At 43.9% G+C, this 14,787-nt stretch overlaps 1 protein-coding gene across 3 annotated transcripts in view; it reads right to left on the reverse strand.

Annotated features, from left to right (window-relative positions):
* Nucleotides 1-13,680, reverse strand: part of LOC309441288 (uncharacterized protein) — a 28,394-nt gene extending 14,714 nt beyond the window's left edge. For 2 of the 3 annotated variants that reach the window (XM_082055924.1, XM_082055922.1), the window contains exons 1-3: nucleotides 13,449-13,680; nucleotides 2,903-3,156; nucleotides 1,729-1,963 (exon numbers count right to left, since the gene is read on the reverse strand). The gene's annotated coding sequence lies outside the window, so the exon portion shown is untranslated. Of the gene's footprint in view, nucleotides 1-441; nucleotides 530-1,728; nucleotides 1,964-2,902; nucleotides 3,157-13,448 lie in introns of those variants that run through there. The other variant, XM_082055923.1, reaches the window with a different exon arrangement.
* Nucleotides 13,681-14,787: the final 1,107 nt, after the last annotated feature.

Genomic DNA, 14,787 nt, shown 5'->3' on the forward strand with positions numbered 1-14,787 from the left:
GCAGAGACTGCCTTGTACAAAACTTGTCATTTTTATTTCCCTAACAGTACTGTGTCTGGAATGGGCAACCTATTGTAATCAAACATACACCAATATTTTAATCCATTAACTTCTCTCTGAAATCTCAGATGGGAACTAGGGACAGGAACTTTAAATAGTGCTACTTGAAATGTATTTCCAATATTATATTTACTGATAATTCCAGTTTGTCAAAGAAAGACAATGGTTCCGATAATAAGGAAAAGCAAAAAAAAAAAATCACTGTCTCTTCAAATTGCTTTTTAGAGCATACTATGTAGAGAAAAAACAAGACAGATCTGAAGTTAATATAAATCAGAGTAATTAGCTGAAGTCAAAAGAGCTACACCTATATCCATCGACGGTTTTCCCCACACTCCACCATTCCATCAGGAAATTTCCAAACATCCTGCAACTACCTACCGGTGTAAACGTCCATACAGACAGCAGCGTAGGTAGGATCACACACATAAACAACATGAAGATTAGACAAATCAATGCTCTGAAGAATTAGAGGTGCTCATAAAACTTGATTTCGTCTCCCCTCTTCATAACCCTGATGCTCCTGACTTGGATCCGATTTGTTTTTTCCAGAGGATCCTCACCTCACCCAGCACATTCAACAGTGATCCTTCCATCGGCAGCTCTTCAATACTCTGAGTTTTAGCTGTGTAAAATGTGGCCCCTCGGGCCTCTGCCCGCACAGCCTTGCACTGAGTACAAAACCAATTCTTTCCAGCGAGGTGGTTTTGTTTGCAGAGCTAAACAAAAATAAACCAAACACCTAAACAAAGTATTCTAGCTGGAAATAATTTTTGACATTACAAGCAAAACAAGTCAGCAAATTTGACATGACTTGATGCGCTTTGGGAAAGAAAAGGATTTCCCAAGCTCTAACTGGAAGCTTTGGAGCTGGGGTAAAAATGCTGCTTGTCATGGTGGTTTCTGAAAGGAGTTCCTGCTCTCAGGAAGCATCAACCCACTTCTGATCTCAGGTGGTAGAAAAATCTTAACCCCATAAAATCAGCGCATGTGCTATTTCCTTCCTATTTTGTGAGCCGGCTGGAGAAACACGTAGGGTACAGGAAATCCAAGCTGTATTCTCATTATTCCAGAGCCAAAGCACATATCAGGCTGCTAACTTGTGCTGGGAAGGAGGAAACCCTGGGCTGCGCAAGCTCCAGACAATCTTCGGGGCAAACCTCTTGTGCTAAAGCTGACAGATGTACAGACCCATCTGACTTGGCCAACACCAGGATGGGGAGTCTGAAGGAGAAAAAGAAGCCCTGTCAAAAAGCCAAATTTCAAGTCCCTACGAAAATAAAAAAACATGAAAGCGTCAGACCTTCTCAAGAATGCAGTTGTCAGAATTTTTTGCTCTTAAATAACTACAACACAAGGCCTTTTCACCATATCGCACTCTTGGAGCTGGTTAAGCTATATTTTACTCCTGCTTTCTCACACACACATGTATTCATATACACAAAGACCAACTCAAGCCAACGGCCTGCAACTGAAAATTTCAGCCTGAACAGCTACATGTTGGCAAGGACACAGCATTGGAAAACAGAATCTTTTAATGGGAAATGTCTGGCAACCTTAATTACAGGCAGCACTGCCAGCTCCACCAATAATTATAGCTTAGTTTCAGAACCAGCCATGTGCTAATGAATATATTTAATGATAAGAGCATTTGCCAGTGATATTCACCAGGAAAGGCTTCCAACCGACGAGAAGAGCCAGACGTGGCCTCACATCGCCTGTTGTCGGCCTCCAGGTCTGGATCTTCTGCCTTCACCAGCATTTCAGATGAGCCTCAGGGCTGCTCTGCTCTCCTTCCATCTCCAGACACCCCCAGGCATTGGGAGAACTATTTCTTGGTTTTACAAGATGCTTTGGTCCTCTGCGATCATCAGCAAGCAAGTCTCCTGCATCTTGATGTCACCTGCGATGAACACAAAGGATATATCAGACACAAATTTCAACAGACCCACCAAAACTTTGCTACAATCTGCATGTGTCAAGTGTTCTCCTTCTTAAAGGCTCTTTTTCCATCTGGCTTTTCACAGCTTTTTCAATTGGCAGGTGCCTCCAGATTCACAGTGTGGAGCACCAAACTGGGAGTTAACTCCATTGAGTTCAATGGGTTTAGTCCAAGTTTTAACCAAGTCTCTGCTTGTCCTAACACTCAGCGACCTGCAGGCAAGTGCACACAATCATGTAAATCAATGAAGACATACTGCAGCTCTAACCACCTCCAAAACCTCAAAGAAGAAAATATCACATGATAAATATCTTCAAAGATTAAAATTCTCCCAGTTCTCTGCTCCCTGTCCCAGCACCTTCATTCTCTCCTCATTAGTCCTCACAACAACCTCATGGAGCTTTGCCTGTCAGCATCTGTTGAACTGTGCAGTGTTGCGGATGTGCCCTCACAAGGGATGTCCCCTTCTCTTGCCCATGACAGTATTATGGGACCAACAGCCTTATAAACACAATTATATACGCACCGCTGTGTGTATATAATTATAAACACCACTGTGCCTTATAAACACAATTACGCCCAAGGACCAGAGCTGGGTGTCAGGCAATCAGCCCCTACGCAAGCTTAGAAGGCAACATTATCCTGCTAAAGTTCCTAATTTTATTACATAAGCGTTAAAATAAAAACCAACAAACTGCAAAAACGTTCATAACTAATTCACAAAAGCAGGAAAACCAGCGTTTTAAAATGGTTATAATTTCAGAGGGAAAAAAAAAGTTTCACTAAGCCTTCCACACCCACAGTTTAGAAACCAAGCAGGCAATAATGAAGTTTAACAATGGTTAGCAATTCACTGCCCAAAACAGAGCATTTGTCCTTTTGAAAGTTTTCTATCCTCACCTGGATTTGGAGGAATATTTATTTCATTTGTTTCAAACTTTCGGTGAGTCATTTTCTTCACCTTTTGTGCTTTCTTCAACGTCTTTTCCGCCCTCCGCGCCTCCAGCCACAGCTCGGTGCAGTGACACCAGCCCAAGAGGATGGCCCTGCACACACCATTTTTCATCAATATAAAGGAAAATCAGTTTTGGCAAAACCTCTTCTTTCTCGGAATATTTTTTTGGTTCCAGCTCTAGAACCATCAACCCGTATCACTGTGAAGGAAAGAAAGGACAACATCAAACCAAAGACGTTCAGCAGGTTAGCTTCCCATAAAAAACCACGTTTACCCGGAGGGCAACATCCTCACAACCCCTAATATTCAGAAAGTGTTTTTTCCCTCGAAACATGAGGATTCACACTCCAAAAGTCATTTATGTTGGTTTAAAACCCTCGCTCTTGCAGTTTCCATGATTATTATTTATACTAATGGACAACTCCTGACTCACTGACACCCACTATAGGATTGGCAGCTGATGACAGTGGGGACGGGACTTCAGACAAGTTATATTCCCCAAAAAATGTTCCAATATTGGGGAGATGGGGCAAAGCACATTTTGCAAGTACCTCGTCACACATGCCAACGGTTGAGAACAAGTTCCAAGCTGATCGGTGGCAACAACCTGCGTTGCACACACAGGGACAACCTCGGCACAAGAAAACGCGTTATGAGCTAGTATCTCATATGTTAATTGAAACCTTCTTAGATACAATGCTTTCCAGATAAACCTTATTTCTAGATTTCAGCTAATATTCTAATCCTATTTAAAGTCCAAATGTTCTTATTCTCCCTTTTCTTGAAGATATTAGCAACTCTTTTGTCCTTAATTCCACTTTAATAACAACCTTGTTTTAGAATTTCCATGGGTTTTAAATACTGTCTTTAGCATTTTAAGCCAGTCTCCGACATTTGGCAAAGTTTTGGAGCGTCAAATCCAACACAGTGTCAACAGGCTGGCCTGGGAGTTTTCTCATAGATCTCAGAAACCAGGGTGAAATTTCACTCCTACTCTCTTCCCAATCCATCACAACTGGAAATGGGAACATCCCATCATTCCGCCTTGTGGCAGGCAGCTCTAACGCTGCTCACAGAACTTTGGCCAATGCAGAAATCGGTGTGGTATGGGCACAAATTGGCCAAGCACGGTTGCAACTACCTCTTCTGGGTGTCTGGCACCCCGATGCCACTGGAATTTCTTGCTGGTTGCAGGGACTGCCTGCCCGTCTTAAGGAAGAAATCCTGTTATAAAAGCACCGGGAAGACTGGACCAGTATTGGGGAGAGCAAAGGAGGTGCCAAAACATCCCCAGAAAGGTGTCAGAGGATACCCAGTGTACCATTACAGCATTCCAGAGGCAGGAATTCACATCCTAGGGAGGGTGTGAGCATTTTTCCCCATCTACGGACCTGTGCTGCAGAAAACATCTCCACAAGGAGCCAGAAGTGCTCCTGGAAATGCAGCTGAAGCCACCGTCACACACAGATCTTGCACTCACCTGCCCTGTCGTAACCTGTAAGAGCAGCTGGGGCTTCAAAGGCTCCAACCCACAACCCACTGTCCCAATATCTGATGTATCGGAGGTCTCACGGCAGGACAAACATCTCTGAAGCATCCCCAGGGACAGGACTGTCATCCAGGCTCCTTGTTATCCCATTCCCCCAGTTTGCATGATGCTGCAGTATGTAAATCCAACAAAAATGGCTCGAGTTTCCAGGCACACTTTAGATCTCAGAACTACTGCATTTAGGCTTAATAAAAGTTACGATGCATTGATTAAATACCAGCTGAGGGCTGAAAGCACGCTTCCCGAGCTTTAGAGAGCTGCAGGCAGTAAATTGTGTTGCCACCTAATTATTCTGTCTGAATGGGATCTCCAAAACGAACTTAACACATAACTGGGAAGGTCCCTTCAACCCAAACCCTTCTGTGATTCTATAAGATGTCTGTACCATCCTGCTAGCTTCCTGAAAGGGAATAATAACAACCCTTACTGAAAGGATAGTACACCTTCTCTACTGCAAGGCCAAGTACATCTAGAAGCATAAGGTCTCTCCTCTTTAATCTATATGGATCATTACTTGTCACAGGGGCTGAACCTGCTCTCTCAAACCAAAGCAAGAGTAGGTTGGCTTGAGCTTGGAAGGCTTGACCATTGGCTCTTGGTGGCCTCAAGACAGCTCTCCACTCATGCCCAGGGGCCAGCAGCTCTTTTCCGGGTCAACAATTACATCTCTGTGTAGCGGGTGTCGCTCTGCAGAGAGGAGATGGAACAAACATCTCCCAAAGCCCTAAGTCAGAGATGGAGTAGGGCGAGGATCCTCACACATTGACACTACACCTTGAACTCAACCGGGGGCTCCCCCTTGGCAAAAAGAAAGCTGCGTAAGAGGAAAAGCCACGCTGTTACAACTCCCAAAACCAATCACTGTTACCAAAATAACTGTCTGTGCTCACAGTCCAAAACCATCTGCTTCAGACCGCAGGGAAAACATTTATTTGTGAAAGGACCACATTCAGCAAGGGAAAAAAAAAAAAAAAAAAACTAAGGAAAAAGCTTGGAATAAAACTTTAAGACACTGGAGAACAGATCCCAGGCCTAACACATATTCGCTGTGCGACCTTGGGCAAGTAATCCAATTCTTTGACCACACTTTCCACCAAGCAACCTGTTGCTATCTTAATCTATTCACAGGGTGCATACAAGTTGCTGGGAGTCTTTTTCTGCATGTGTACAGCCCCGAGAACGATGCAGACTCAATCTGTTGTTCCCGTCATCTGAAAAACAATTTATCCTGGTTATGCAAGATGACAGGAAGAGCTCTTTAAAATGGGATACAAAGGGCTGATTCATCCTGAATTAACCAGCCTTTTCTCTATTTTAATGCAGATGTAATCCACTCATTGTTCCACGTAAGAAATATCCTGCACACTGGTGAGTGCCAACCTCAGCTCTCAAAGTACATGACAATTTTTACCTGCCCATAGGGAACACGTCTCCAGGCACGTGCGGCCAACCCAGCAAGAGAGAAATCTCAGCATCCTGCTTGGAAACTTTCAGGATCAGCCCATGAACTGACCATAAAGATGAGTGTGTTTCCCACCTTATATATCCAGGGCAGCAAGAGGGAAGAAGGAAACTGGTCTGGGTTTCTAGCACCCTGTATTAGTGTCCACGTTCCACATGACATTTGCGGATCCAAGTAGGTGGGAGTCATTGAATCCATCAACTGCCATTTCATTCAATCCCCATATACCAAATTAAAACAGTAACAAAATGCCATCCCACAATCACACATAATCCTATCCTTAATTGTCAAGTGCGCTCTAGCAAGGGTGAAAAGTGTAAAGTGATCCAGAGGTGGGTGTCAAGCTCTGCCACAATAGAATTCAAAAGAATTGTGGTGTTGTTTGACAGGTAGTAAAATTCATGGTGGTCTATTAAATCAATGGCAATATAATGCGGAACACTGCAGATTAGCAACAACAACAAAAAAGCCGGAGAGTTCACAAAGAGAGGACATTGGCAAGAATCCCTCTGGAGCTCCTAATAGGTTTGACTTGTGGCAAGAAAGGCTGACATATGTGAGACAGAACGGAAGATAATGGAAGAGAGAAGCAGGAAGAGGAAAAGGGAAATAAATATAAAGGAAAAAACAAGTGATGAGGAAATGGGAATGAAAGAATTGTAGGCAAAGCACTAACAAGTTGTTCTTGTATATAGATGCCTCAGTCTGCCCACCTTTCATGCGTTGCTGCATATTTGGTCACAGCCGAGAGCTGCTTACACCAGCTTGTGGCGAGTCTGCTCCAGCTGCCAGGCACAGACCTGTTGGTTAAGTTCAAAAAGAGCAATCTGCTTTTATTACGTTAAGCAGGATTCATCCCAATTGCCAGAAAACCCTCCAGATTCATAAAAAGAACTTAAAACACTTGTCTCCAAGCCAGTACACCAGGCTGAGGGACAATGAGTGTAGAAGTGGCATTGGAAGGTACAACTTCCCATGGCTGATGTATCATCTTCTCCTGGCTGGAGACCAAGTTTTAAATCCAGATAAGGAACCCAGCGTGTTCGGTGTTCACACTTTGAGGGACAAACAAGGGTCGCAGCCCACTTGTGTCCTTTAAGTTTTAAACTGGAATGGAATGGGAGAATCTTTCACTCAGGAATTGTGGGAGACCTAGGATCTGGTAAATAATTTTGTATTAATCACAGAGTTTTAATGAGATTATCCTTACCAGTTTAAAGGGAATAGCTGTGCCAAAGGTGTGAAGAGAAGCACAGGTTTGTGCCTGATTACAGTGAAATGAGCACAAGCAGGGGCTGGAGAAGGCCAGAACCATCACAGGGTTCACCCCCAGGTATGGCAATTTAAGGAGTTCCACCTTCTGAAGGGAAGCAAACCTTTCAGAAAGCCGTTTAGTTGTGAACTAAGAGGCGAGCAGTCCTGACGGATCCACCGCTTTTCATGAAGAGGCTGTTCCAGCAGTTAATTGCTCTCACTGTCAGCATCTTCTTTTCCTTTGGAATTTATCACACTTAAGTCCAATCAAGTGCTCATCTTCTGAGCACTTTGTTCCTAGAGTTTGGTGAGAAGTGATGGGTCTATTAGAGCAAAGACCTCTTTAGTACCAGATGCAGGTGCTGACATTGAGATACCACAGCCAAACCACCCTCTAAAGCTTTATTTTGGTAGCCTGAACACTCTGATTACTACATCTGTGTAGGTGTTTGCTAAACCTACAGCTTTTAAATGCATTTGTGCCCTCCCTTAAAGTGCAAAGACCAAAACTGAATATTGCCTGAATCTCCCCAGCTCCATCAGTGGAAATAATATCACCTATTCGCTTCAAATCAGTATCTCAGGTGTCACAAACCCCTTCGTGCCTCAGGACAACAAAAGGAAGGACACATTCAGCTGCTTATTTACAAGAACACAAAAAGCTCTTCAAATTCACTGCTTCCCAGGATTTATCTAAATTATAACATCCCACAGGCCATCAGCGCTTCCTACATCTTTTGTTTCTAAATATTTGGCCTTACAAATGTATGTTGTTTGATCTGTGTCAGCTCACGAGATCCAGATGGCTGTGTCAGGGATCTCTCCGAACCTCTACTTGTCATACCATCAACTGCCTTCAAAGTCTAATTTCTTTCCATTCCATGAATAAAAAAAACACATTCAAAGACCACAATCCAAACATACTGAACTGATGCAATACCTAGTTATGGGTTACAGAACCTTGCAACTCACCATTTTGGAAATACCAATGTATTTTATGAGTTCATATGGCCTAAATTAGTTTTACAAAACCACTTTTTCTCTCCAATTGGAGTGGTAGCTGAGTAAGTCCCAGCCTTCCCAAAGACTTTTCTTAACTGAAAGTTATGATTTCACTGAACAGTTTTTAGGGGAGACTTTTTCCCGTACAGCAATGTTTGCTTTTTGTTAAAAATTCCTACTGTTCTATAAGCAAAGCTTTGAGATCTCATTTTTACTAGGCCAACTGAGGTGGTTGTACAAGCAAAAGATCTCACTGGCTCCTACCAGCCTATATCCTGCAAATATAAGAACACCATAAATGTATTACATCTGTTACTAGCAACAGGTTTGTCTTGTCAAATAAAACTTAGGATCTTTTAGCTCCATTCAAGCTCTGCTGAAAGCTGAGAAACTTGTTTCAGTGAAGCTTTAAACGTTTCAAAATTTGTTCTAATTCTGCCTCAGAACAAGCTCCACCTTTGAGTTAAACACTCAAACAATTTTTCAGTATTATTTCCTAATATATTAAAAAGACTTGATGTTTCATGTTGTCCTTAAACCTTGACATTCTGCTCTGTTTTCATGCAATTTAATTGAGAAGCACTAACACAGTCACGTAATTTTTGGTGGTTTTCTTTCTCAGTTTAGTGCGCAGCTCCAACAGCCCACTCAGTCATACCTGCTCATCAAATACTCTTCAAGGGTCATCATATGTTTTAGTCTCAGAGTTCATCCACTCGACACAAACCGGGTCAGCTCTCACACTGCCCTTGGTCACAAAGAATCCAGCAACTGAGGTTATAAAAGGAGACATTTTCCCAAAGGAATAAACCCCCAAATGTGTTAATTACATCATCACAGAGTAATTTGTGAATTCTGCAATCCCACACTGGGTTTGGTGATGGGACATGGTGGTGGGAGAAATGAGGGAGGTTCTCAGGGACAGCTGCAAGGAGCTAGGAGGTGGAAAGAGACATTTTAGAGACAAGCCTGTCTTCTTTTTTCTACTAAAACCCACCAGGTGAAAACACAACCCAGTGCAAAAGTCAAACGAAAGGCCCTGGTGGCCTGTGGGACTCTGGGTTTTCCCCCAAGGCACTCATGAGGCACAGGGTGGCCTGACTGCAGCTGGGCAGAGGTTAATCATGACCAGTGTCACTTTCTGGCTGTTCAGTGCCCATATTTTGGTAAAGGGACAGCCTGGTGACAGCACACCCTGTTCCTGGCCTGCTGTTGTGCCTCATCCTTGGCTTTGACCATGAACACGGGAATAGAGAGCACTACCAGCAAGTATGCCAATGACACCAAGCTGGGAGGAGCGGCTGACACTGGAAGCTGTGCTGCCGTCAGAGACCTGGACAGGCTGGAGAGCTGGGCGGGGAGAAATTTAATTAAATAGAACAAGGGCAAGTGCAGAGTCTTGAATCTGGGCAGGAACAACCCCAGGTTCCAGTGTAAGCTGGGGAAGGACCTATTAGAGAGCAGTGTAGGGGAAGGGGACCTGGGGACAGCAGGGTGACCATGAGCCAGCACTGGGCCCTTGTGGCCAGGAAGGCCAATGGTACCTGGGAGCGATTAGAAGGGGGGTGGTCAGTAGGTCAGAGAGGTTCTCCTGCCCCTCTACTCTGCCCTGGGGAGACCACACCTGGAATCTTGTGTCCAGTTGTGGCCCCTCAGTTTCAGCAGGACAGGGAACTGCTGGAGAGAGTCCAGCGCAGCCACCAAGATGCTGAAGGGAGTGGACCATCTCCCGTGTGAGGAAAGGCTGAGGGAGCTGGGGCTCTGGAGCTGGACAAGAGGACACTGAGGGGGGACTCAATCCTGGGGATCAATATGGAAAGGGGGAATGTCAGGAGGATGGAGCCAGACTCTTCTCGGTGACAACCAATGACAGGACAAGGGGCAATGGGTGCAAACTGGAACACAGGAGGTTCCACTTCAATATGAGAAGAAACTTGTTGGGGGTGAGGGTGGCAGAGCCTGGCCCAGGCTGCCCAGGGAGGTTGTGGAGTCTCCTTCTCTGCAGACATTCCAACCCGCCTGGACACCTTCCTGTATAACCTCATCTGGGTGTTCCTGCTCCATGGGGGGATTGCACTGGATGAGCTTTTGAAGTCCCTTCCAATCCCTGATATTCTATGAACACCAAGGGCGCTGCTGCCATTTACCTCACACTTCCTGTCATGGCAGAACCAAGCAGGTCACGTACATGATATAAAAGTGATCATAATTTATCTCCCCCTGGCTCCCCGAACCAACGGTATCATTGTAGGGGCTTGTGTACAGCTGAGAAGCCCATGGTGCCCACAAGGCCCAGGCCAACCTGACACCACCGGGGAGGCCATTGGTGCCTCAGTACTATGGAGGTGGCTACACAAGTCACCACCCTGGCTCCAGGGTCTTTTTTTCTGTCCTTAAATACATACATTGCTCAAGTCAGCAGAGAAGCTGCTGTCAAGCCTGGGCCTTCTGGCCCGAAACCAGAAACTGGGACAACCAGAAGTTTATATCCTTTTCTGGGACAATCACAGAAAAGGCAATGAAGAGAAGGGAGATTTCTACGGGCTCCAAAGAGCCAAAGTCACTGGACATAAATCATGGAGCTGCACAACAAAGCAAGCAAACAGTTATTTGACCATGGCTAAGTGTACACTCATTGCCAGGCTCAAAATAAAACCAGGTGATGAAGCATTTAGCTTGTCCCAGACACGTGCTCTCCACACCAGATCTCTGAAGAGACATATAGGTTAATTTTTAGTACTACATACTGCAATTTCTAAAAAAAAAGTGGTTTGCAAGACTTCTAGATTTCTGCTGAAAGCAACCACCATGCTTCAAATCCATAGGACCCTTTTTTTCTGAATTCCCTACAGATCAACTTTAAAGCCTTGAAAAATGATGATTAGCTTACCCATGAGGATACCTCCAAGAGGGTCTCAACTCAAAAGATGCTTTGTCCTTCCACCAACCTCTACCTATATGTTTGGAACATCAGAAATCCCATCAAATCCACACTGCATTTCTACCCCAGGGCTGTCAGGATTTGATGGCTCATGTAATTCTGAGCTCACTTCTTGTTTCTTCTCAATCTGAAGTACAAACCTCAAAATCCTTCAGCTTAGGCTCCTGGTCTTCCTTACTTTACTTGTTTTCAAGGCTCACTATCTGAAAAGATACTGAAGACTCAACATTACTCCCAAGCTGAGATATTTGTAATAAGTATACTTGGAATACACCATCTGACTTTCTCAAAAATACCTGTCCGCTCCCATTCCCTTTGGCCACCAATAGAACCAGAAATCTAAAGCTTCTGATTGGTCAAAAAGAAAGTTCAGGAATATTTTAAGAAAATAATTTTTCTCCTGCAATGGTTCAATCAGGACACCACGAACAAGAAAATATGGATGGATAGAAGCAGGATGTCAAGTATTTTTAGGATTAATAAGTGGATGGAGAATGAGGATTTGCCTTGCATTTTATATACTTAAAAATCAGTGGAATAACCCACCTGGCTAAGTAAGAAGCATACAGAAGCATATATGGGTTAAGGCATTAAAAACAGCTAGATATGAACTCAACAGCTGTAGTAATTGAGTCACTGTGTGTGAAGAGTCATTTATTACAAATTAGGAGTGTGCTGTGCCACCCCAAACTAAAGCAGAAATGTAACTACTCAAGGAATTTTGAAGAGACTTAACACTCTGGATTATAAAGTGGTTCTACTTTTGTCTTTAAAAAAAAATACAGGCATGCTTAATTATATCATGTTTAAAAGTCAGCCAAGTCTTGAAGTTACATTCTACAACAAAAAATTAGGAGTTTAGCAAATTAATATGTGTGCTGTCCTTTGGATCCCACTGCAATGAATTACTTTGGTTTAAACACTGCTGTTGTCAGCTGAGAATCTGTCACTTGCTAGTGGTGTCCTTTAGCCACCTATAAGACACAATTCATACAATAAGCCCAGGTATTGCAGTGGTAATTAAAACCCAAAAGCAATTAGCCTTTTGTTTCTTTCACTTGGGAATCTGACTAAAACCTAAATGAGAAAACCTAGAAAGAATAAAGAAAACCCTCCAGTTTAGGCATAGGCCCAGGTGTCTGAATTATGTCCTAATTAAGCTGTAAGCATGACAATGTAAACCAGCCCACATATATATGTATATATGTAGGTGCGTGCACTTTATTATGTGTCCTACAGTCCTGACAGCCTCAACAATTCATTTCCAAGACCTGAGCAGGTGGTGATTAAGGACTGAAGGAGTGGGGGCAAAAAAAAGCCCCAAGCAACCTGCCTCAAGCTTCCCTAGAAGCAACCTGGGAACAAGTGCCTTCATCTGTGAGGATGCACAAGGTCTGGAAGCCACCATAAGGGTTGCGCAGGGGCATTCAGGCAAAGATGTCTCCAAGGTTGAGTGGAGTTGCATAAAACCTTCACCGCTCACAGGTCAAACCTCAATCTCCTTCTTGGTTGCTGAGATTTGGCCCTTCTGCACCACCCAGAGACAGGCTGCAAATCATTTACCTGGACTCTCAGAGGTGACCCCATCAAGAAAGTTTCCACCTACTCCAATATTTTGTTAGTGTACTACCACAGAGGCTTGATTTCACCCTTCTGGGGCTTTTTAATGGTGGGACAGAGCAGGATTTAGAGAGACATCCAGGATTAGGTTCTGGGCCTGGGTGCAGAACCCAAATGGAAGAGAGACATAACTGTTGTTTTCCAAGAGCAGAACTGCAGCTGTGCAGAAGCACAGGCCTGGGAGGAGAAAAAAGATAAATGAATTCATTCTGAAGGACACCAGGCCCAGAAAATCCCTCTGGAAATGCTGTACTCAACTGCAGACACCAGCTAAAAAATACCTTGATGATATCAGCTGCTTGACTATAGTCTGGTATTCAGTAAAATCACATGCAGCACTCAGGAATATTCTTGTGCATAAAAATAACAACTGCGTGAAGCACCTTCACACAACCTCTTCCTTGTGCATTATTAATATCAACCCCCCTCCAGATTCGCATGCTGCACGGTCTACACATATGTATCCACAAATTACCTGCAAATGTCTCTAAGAAAATGGAAGAATCACCATTTGCAAGCAGTTATGTTGCAAATCTGAGCTACGCGCATAGAGTAGCACCTGATTCTAGAATAACACTGAGGATTCTTAACACTAATAGAAGCGTTCAGGGTTTTTTTTAGGGCACTATTCAAATAAGAGTTAAATTGCATTTATTAAATCACATTTCTCAGTCAAGAGAACAGGTTCAGCTTCACATCAGCATCTCGGGACTTAGGCGCACGCTGAGCAAGGAAGGCAGATCAACCAGTTCTCACGTGGGAGAGGTGGAGAGCGCTCCCTTGATCCTATTACAGCTGAAACACAATGGGGGAGATGAACTGTTAGATGTCATTAGCCAGAAGGAGCTGAAAACACTGGTTAAAACACACCCACGTCCTAACCAGCCCTTTGTGAAGCAGCGGTTTGGTTAAGCACGACTCAGGTGCTGGATCTGTCTGAAAACCTGAGAGCATTTCCCCAAGCCTAGTGCCACATGCGGCTTTTCTAACAGTTTAATCTTTCCAGATGTTCACCAAGAAGTCTTCAGCAGAGCTCATTTTCCTGATTTTTCTAGATGTGCTCCAGCTACAATTCCCACTTGCAACAACTTTCCTATGTAGCCTTCTAGATTCTCAGAACTTGTGTTGAAAACAGCCAATTCTTTGTCCTATTTGCTTTGACACCTTTGTCTCACTGTTTTCTTCCAGAGCTGCCCTTGCACATGGGTTTTGGATGCCAAGCTCCAAGCAGGACATCCACAGAGACCTGCAAAAGTCCCTTCCAACCTAAATTATTTTATGACTGGTATAAAATCTCTCTATCATGCTGCAACATCCAATGACAAAAAATAAAGGCAGCCTCTTTTAGATTATGATCAAACCCACTTTTCTAGTAATATTTCAAGGCACAGGGGAAGCAACCAGCTCTAAGAAGTATGTGTTTGGTGAGGATTCCCCATCGCCCAGCTGGCTGGGAGCCTGTACAGCGGCTAAGCCCTACCCAGGGGTTTAAGCAGAGCCTTTGTGCTGCGTGTAGCTCAGATAGAACCTCCAAAAAGACGCCTTCGGAGAGAAAACGCTCTGCAAGCTTCATGCTTCAATGTACATGCAGCCCTGTCTCGGAGATCCCGCAGCGCTACTGCAGCCTCGCCATCCGCTGCTTTCCTTTCACCCTCTGGAATATGTCAATAAATTTGCATTAGCTTTCACCAGCCACTAAAGAGTTAATCAAGATCACCAGAATACAGCACACGAGCAAAGCAAACAGCCCAACTCTGAAAAGATCCCAGGCTGCTGTTGCATTTTCCCCCTTTTCCGTGTCCTCCATCTTCTTCCACCTCCAAAACATTCATTTTGCTCCTCTCTTTGATAGAACCAGCTCGAGCAGAGAAAGGGATAAAATAAACCCAAATAAAAAGAAATATAAAGAAAATAAAAATAAATCCATAACAAACCCCTTTCAAATACTCACCCTTCAAAAGGATAAAATGATTTCAATTTTGGTCTGTCTCCTTCACTTCCC

The sequence above is a fragment of the Streptopelia decaocto genome (assembly GCF_964273445.1).
Source record: "Streptopelia decaocto genome assembly, chromosome: 6".
Classification (NCBI taxonomy): Eukaryota; Metazoa; Chordata; class Aves; order Columbiformes; family Columbidae; genus Streptopelia; species Streptopelia decaocto.